The sequence below is a fragment of the Pseudorca crassidens genome, chromosome 4 (genome assembly GCF_039906515.1).
Source record: "Pseudorca crassidens isolate mPseCra1 chromosome 4, mPseCra1.hap1, whole genome shotgun sequence".
NCBI lineage: Eukaryota > Metazoa > Chordata > Mammalia > Artiodactyla > Delphinidae > Pseudorca > Pseudorca crassidens.
This window is the reverse complement of record NC_090299.1, coordinates 75,114,633-75,121,989: the sequence shown is the minus strand read 5'-3', so window position 1 is coordinate 75,121,989 and position 7,357 is coordinate 75,114,633. Positions and strand designations below refer to the sequence as shown.

Sequence of the window (7,357 nt, the reverse complement as noted above, 5' to 3'; positions counted from 1 at the left end):
CTAGCGGGGTGGCTGATAAACCCTAACAAAATTCAGAGGCTGGCTTTCCAAGTGAAGTTTCTTGGACTTAAATGGGCAGATTCACAACCCTCTATTTCTCTGGCACCCCAGGAAAAAGTGCTGTATATCTGCTCCACCTACCGTCTTCCTCCAACCAAACCTTTGAGGTTTAGCTTCTTGTTGGACTTTTGGGGAACTGGAGAGAGTATGTGCCCACTTGGGCTTTCTATTTGGTCCTTTATATCAGCTAACCCACAAATCAGCATTTTTTGAGCAGGGCCCAAACCAATAGCAATGAATGCTCTCTTTGTCCCCTACAAAAAGCCTACATTGCAGCCTGCAAAAAATCATATGGTCTGCCTGAAGCAAGAAACTGCAGTGGCTGGCAATCTGACCTGCTGCTGTGTCTGTCACCCCTGTCCACAGGCTATGAAAACAGAAAAACTCATCCACTCTTGAACCATTTATTTTGCTTCGCCCAATGCCATCGATGGAAGCTCCCAGGCATGGACTCCGCCTTGTACATGTACAAACACACACACCAACACAATCTTTTAAAAATCTGATCGATACAAATTCATATGCTTCTCCTGACTGCTGAGCAGCTTTGGGTTATGCCACGTACAACTCTCAAGGCTATCACTACCCAGTGACATAGCCCAGGTTTCTCAACCAAACCAGTGCGATGATGATCCCAATCAAGTTTAACCACAAACCCCAAACTGGAGTGACCTGTGACCTTTGGGCTATCTGTTTGTATGTGGGGGAGAGATGGCCATGGACTCTCCATTGTGGATGAGGGTTGCTTTTTTGCTCATCTATTGCCCCATTGGCAATGACACCAGAGATTAACCAGTCAATCTAAATTGCATGAGTCATAATGGATAACAGAATGACTTTAGACCACATCCTTCATGTCTAAAATAACACCCTCTGCTCCCCATGATAACTATAGTGGGCTACGTCTGGGATCCTGGAAGGCACAATTGAGATCAGTACTGCTGGTTAGCCTCTTCCTTCTGCTTTTGGGATCTTACTGATATTAGCCTTAATTAATGCTATATGAGACACATTGAACAGGTTTGGTCCCAGCCTCTGTTGGGCATTTTCAGCAGGTGGTCAATGGAGTGGCATACTCAACTTCGGCCAAGAATGTATTAAGATCAAGGGATAGAATATCCTTGGGAGAGGCAATGTGCCATATACCCCTGAGTATCCCTATACATTCTTTCTTTATAAAAATTTATTTATTTTTGGCTGCATTGGGTCTTCGTTGCTGCACGCGGGCTTTTCTCTGGTAGCGGTGAGCGGGGGCTACTCTTCGTTGTGGTGCGCGGGCTTCTCATTGTGGTGGCTTCTCTTGTTGGCACAGGCTCTAGGTGTGCGGACTTCAGTGGTTGTGGCACATGGGCTCGGTAGTTGTGGCTCGGGGGCTCTAGAGCGCAGGCTCAGTAGTTGTGGTGCACGGGCTTAGTTGCTCCGCAGCATGTGGGATCTTTCCGGACCAGGGCTCAAACCCGTGTCTCCTGCATTGGCAGGCGGATTCTTAACCACTGCACCACCAGGGAAGCCCCTCCCTGTACATTCTTGTTGTGGGTATGCAAAGAATGCAAGGCCCTGATTTATCTTCATCCAGGCCATTTCTCAGCATTGTGTTTGCAGTGAGCAACCTTGGGGGATGAAGTGATGCATCCTTCTGGGACAAAGAGCAGGCTTACTAATTGCTTGCTATAAAAGAGATGGATTAACTAAGTTCAGTGCTCTAGGCTGCTACGTGAAGCTCTGTATGCTTAGTATTCATCTGGGCCCCTCCACATTGCCCCTGTGGGGATTGAGGAGGTAAGGAGAACCAGTGCAAACATGATGCTTATGCTGCTTGCTGTGCCATGAGTAATAAAGGCCTCTGTCTCTGATCCAGGAGTCTCCTATTTTATTCCTGCATCTAGGAAACAGTAATAGGTTAACTTATTAGCTTGCAACTAAGGTAAAATAAAATCCCAACCATTATATTTGACTGTCTCTCAATTTCTTTAGTACATATTGTTCTCGTTGAGTTCTATTTTATTTCTTGTACCAAGTTTCAGCATTTTTAGTTTTCACTGCATTTATCCATTTCATATATTAACATATGTTCACTCTTCATACTTTTATTTTCTTAATATCTAAAATATTTGTAGTTATTTCCCCCTTCTGTGTTTTGACTATGTATTTGTCTTGTTTCAAGTTAAGTTCATTAATCAGTCCTTTTATAGATCCAGCTCTTAATTTTGTAAATCTCAATTTTTGTGGTTGATATTATTGTTCTCCAACTCACTGTTTTTTGTCCTTATTTCTGTTATTTTTGGCGGAGGAGGAGCAGGGGTTACTGTTACTTTTTTCCAATCTCTTGATTTAAATGCTTGCTCATTTGTGAACAGTTTTATTTCCTGATTAACATATTTAAAATTACAGGTTTCCTCTAATTACTCATCTTTAGCTGTGTCCCACAATTTTGATTTTAATGGTTTATTACTTGATTATCAGTCTAAATTATTTTACTTTCTTTATGATTTTCATCTTTAACAAAGGGTAATTTAGAAAGACATTTTTAGTTTCCAGACATATTGAAGTTTTTTCTATCCTTTTGAAAAATTATTTTCTAATTTTATGCATTATGGCCAGAGAAATGATTTATATAATTCTTTTGAATCTGAGGCTTCCTTTAAGGGCTACTATATGGTCTATGTTTTCAAATGTAAGAGATATGTTTGAAAAACGTGTATTCTCAGTTTATAGGGTGTGGAGTTTTATACATGTATGTACATATATAGCCATACGTTTATGTTGGCTATATCTTCTTGTTCTATTGTACTTGTTATTCTTCTTGTTGTTCACCACTATTTCACACTTTTTTTCCATCCCAAGATTCTATCTTTTTAGATAATAAGGTTAGTACTCCAGCTTTCTTTTGGTTCCCATTTGCCTGGTGAATCTTTTTCTTTCCTTCTATTTTCAAATTTTAAAAAGCATATCCCTCTTGTAACGCACATACTGTCTTTTGTTTTAATAAATTTATTTATTTTTTAATATTTATTTTTGGCTGTGTTAGGTCTTTGTTGCTGCGCGTGGGCTTTCTCTAGTTGCGGTGAGTGGTGGCTACTATTCGTTGCGGTGCGCAGGCTTCTCATTACAGTGGCTTCTATTGTTGCGGAGCACAGGCTCTAGGCACGCGGGCTTCAGTAGTTGTGGCATACAGGCTCAGTAGTTGTGGCACACAGGCTTAGTTGCTAGATGGCATGTGGGATCTTCTTGGACGAGGGCTCGAACCCATGTCTCCTGCATTGGCAGGCAGATTCTTAACCACCGCGCCACCAGGGAAGTCCCCCGTCTTTTAAATCTGATTCTTTTTTAAAAAATAAATTTATTTATTTTTGGCTGCATTGGGTCTTCGTTGCCATGCATGGGCTTTCTCTAGTTGCTGCAAGTGGGGGCTGCTCTTCGTTGCAGCGCGTCGGCTTCTCATTGTGGGGGCTTCTCTTGCTGTGGAGCACAGGTTCTAGGCACGCAGGCTTCAGTAGTTGTGGTCGTGGGCTCAGTAGTTGTGGCTCACTGGCTCTAGAGCACAGGCTCAGTAGTTGTGGCTCACAGGCTTAGTTGCTCCGCAGCATGTGGCATCTTCCCGGACCAGGGATCAAACCCGTGTCCCCTGCACTGGCAGGTGGATTCTTAACCACTGCATCACCAGGGAAGCCCCTGATTCTTCCTTTTTATTGATGGATTTTATCCATCAATTTACAATTTATTGTGGTTACTCTTGCATAAGGATTTATTTCTGCCATTTTGTTTCATATTTTCCATCTACTGTACTTCAATTTCGTTTTCTTGTTTTGATTTTTTTTCTCTTTTCCTGCTTTCCACTGCAGACGTCAAGTGTTCTTCTGCTGGTTTAAATATTAAATCACTTTTGAAAGCATCCCAAAATGACTTCATCATTATTAGTTAAGTGGTCATGGGCAAGTCTTGCCTGTGCTCTCATCTGTAAAATGAGAATAAAGGAGAATATGGTTGTTGTGGGAATTAATTAATATATGTAAAACTCTTGAGAAAGTGCCTGGTAAGAATAAAGTTCTGTGTGTTTACTGTTATATCATTTTGATAGTTGCTCTTAAGACACCTGTTTGTGTTACCCCTCCTTGTTGATTTCTGAAATATCGAGATTTGTATGTTCTCCTGACAGGTATTTTACCTCATGTGCCTTTCTTCTCTTTCTGTCCTCCTCCCCACTATCTAGCATGTTGGTATTATCCAGATTCTAAAATTTTTGGTCTTAATTTTTATAGATATATTTTGTTTCTTTTTTTGGTCCCTCCTCTTCTTAATATGCTTTACCAAGCTATTTGATTATCTTTAATTATCACATCTCTTGCAGCATCTTCTATACCTACTTCTCTAATTGATTACTTCCTTCAAGTTTTTTCAATGTTGATCTTCACTTGACATTCTGAGACTTTGTATGCCTAAGAACATTTTTATTACACCTTCAGATTTGAATGACAGCATAGTTATAAAATAGGTTCAAAATTCATTTCTTTCAATGTTCTGAAAATACTATGTTGCTCGTTTCCAGTGTAATTATTGAGAAGGTTGATGTTGTCTCAGTCTGTTGGAATTGCTATAATAATTTACCATAGATTGGTAAACAATAAAAATTTATCTCTCATGGTTTTGGAGGCTAGAAGTCAGAGATAAGGTGCCAGCGTGGTCAGGTTCTGGTGAGAGCCCTTTTCTGGGTTATAGACTGCTGATTTATTATTGTACCCTCATACAACAGAGAGTGCAAGAGCTTTCTGGGATTCCTTTTACAAGGGTACTAATCCCATTCATGAAGGCTCCATCCTCATGACCTAATTATCTCCCAAAGGCCCCACCTCCTATCATCACATTAGAAAATAGGGTTTCCACATAGCAATTTTGGGAGACACATTCAGTCCACAACAGATGTAAATCTGACCCTTGTTCCTTTTTAGGTGAACTGTTTTCTCTCTGAAGCTTTTATAATTTCTCTCCTGTCTTCAGTATTGTGTCTAAATGTGGGTTTTTCCTTCTCTCCTACTTGGCTTTCTCTGAGCCCTTTTAATAAAGACCTCAGACTTTATTAAAGTATGCTTAATTTGGGGACATTTATCTCCATTATTTCTTAAACTATTTTCTACACTCCTGTCTAATATTTCTCATTTCTAAGGCTCATTATTACCTGGATGTTGGCACTCCTACACATATCCTCTATGATGCTCATCCTTTCTTTTACATTTTCAATCTCTTTTTCTGATGCCTTCTGGAAGAAGTCCTCAATCTTATCTTCAAATGCACTATTTTAAAGCTATATCTGTACCTAATCCTTCCTCAAAGAAAAATAGGAGCAGTATCAAACAACGAAAAAGCACTAAGTGGAAAGATTAGGTATGAAAAAGGTAATAGTGGAAATAAAGAACACATGGGGGTTGTTGGTGCCTTGATAAGAATGGTTTGACTGGAGTAACGGGAATAAATTGTGATTAGGTGATTAGAATAGTTCAAGAAGGAAGGGTGGCATGAAGTGAGTATGGATAACTCCTTTCAAGGAACTTTTGCTACAAAGAGTATGAAAAATGGAATGGTATGGTTCAAGAGGGTTTTAAAATGGGAGATTAAAAATGGGAGGTATTTTTTGATGATGGCCATTCTGACTGGTGTGAGGTGATACCACATTGTAGTCCTCACTTGCATTTCTCTAACGATTAGTGATGTTGAGCAACCTTTCATGTGTTTGTTGGCAGTCTGTATATCTTCTTTGGAGAAATGTCTATTTAGGTCTTCTGCCCATTTCTGGATTGGGTTGTTTTCCTGATATTGAGCTGCACAAACTGCTTGTAAATTTTAGAGATTAATCCTTTGTCAGTTGCTTCGTTGCAAATATTTTCTCCCATTCTGAGGGTTGTCTTTTCATCTTGTTTATGGTTTCCTTTGCTGTGCAAAAGCTTTGAAGTTTCATTAGGTCCCATTTGTTTATTTTTGTTTTTATTTCCATTTCTCTAGGAGGTGGGTCAAACAGGATCTTGCTGTGATTTATCTCATAGAGTGTTCTGCCTATGATTTCCTCTAAGAGTTTTCTAGTGTCTGGCCTTCATTTGGGTCTTTAATCCATTTTGAGTTTATTTTTGTGAATGGTGTTAGGAAGTGTTCTAATTTCATTCTTTTACATGTACCTGTCCAGTTTTCCCAGCACCACTTATTGAAGAGGCTGTCTTTTCTCCACTGTATATTCTTGCCTCCTTTATCAAAGATAAGGTGACCATATGTGTGTGGGTTTATCTCTGGGGCTTCCTATCTTGTTCCACTGATCTGTATTTCTGTTTTTGTGCCAGTTGGCCATCATCAAAAAATCTACAAACAATAAATGCTGGAGAGGGTGTGGAGAAAAGGGAACCCTCTTGCACTGTTGGTGGGAATGTAAATTGATACAGCCACTATGGAGAACAGTATAGAGGTTCCTTAAAAAACTAAAAATAGAACTACCATACAACCCAACAATCCCACTACTCAGCATATACCCTGAGAAAACCATAATTCAAAAGGAGTCACGTACCACAATGTTCACTGCAGCTCTATTTACAATAGCCAGGACATGGAAGCAACCTAAATGTCCACTGACAGACGAATGGATAAAGAAGATGTGGCACATATATACAATGGAATATTACTCAGCCATAAAAAGAAACGAAATTGAGTTATTTGTAGTGAGGTGGATGGATCTAGAGTCTGTCATACAGAGTGAAGTAAGTCAGAAAGAGAAAAATAAATACCGTTATGCTAACACATATATATGGAATCTGAAAAAAAGAAATGGTTCTGACGAACCTAGGGGCAGGACAGGAATAGAGACGCAGATGTAGAGAATGGACTTGAGGACACGGGGAGGGGGAAGGGTAAACTGGGATGAAGTGAGAGAGTGGCACTGACATATATACACTACCAAATGTAAAACAGATAGCTAGTGGGAAGCAGCTGCATAGCACCGGGAGATCAGTTCCATGGTTTGTGACCACCCAGAGGGGTGGGATAGGGAGGGTGGGAGGGAGACGCAGAGGGAGGGGATATGGGGATATATGTACACGTTTAGCTGATTCATTTTGTTATTCAGCAGAAACTAACACAACATTGTAATGCAATTATACTCCAATAAAGATGTTAAAAAAAAAAAAAAAAGAAAGTGCCTGGAATCTGAGTTCAGAGACTTCTCCATATCCCACCATGATAAAATTTGATTTGAATAAATTACACTTAACTTTAGAATTAAGAATATTGCTACCATTATACAAAATTATTTGTAAGAAAGAGA

The 7,357-nt window shown here is 39.7% G+C and overlaps 1 protein-coding gene across 1 annotated transcript in view; it reads right to left on the bottom strand.

The window, feature by feature from the left end:
* Positions 1–215: 215 nt before the first annotated feature.
* CEP135 (centrosomal protein 135) overlaps positions 216–7,357 on the bottom strand; it is a 93,250-nt gene continuing 86,108 nt past the window's right edge. Inside the window, exon 26 of the mRNA XM_067736071.1 lies at positions 216–4,015. The gene's annotated coding sequence lies outside the window, so the exon portion shown is untranslated. The remainder of the gene's footprint in view (positions 4,016–7,357) is intronic.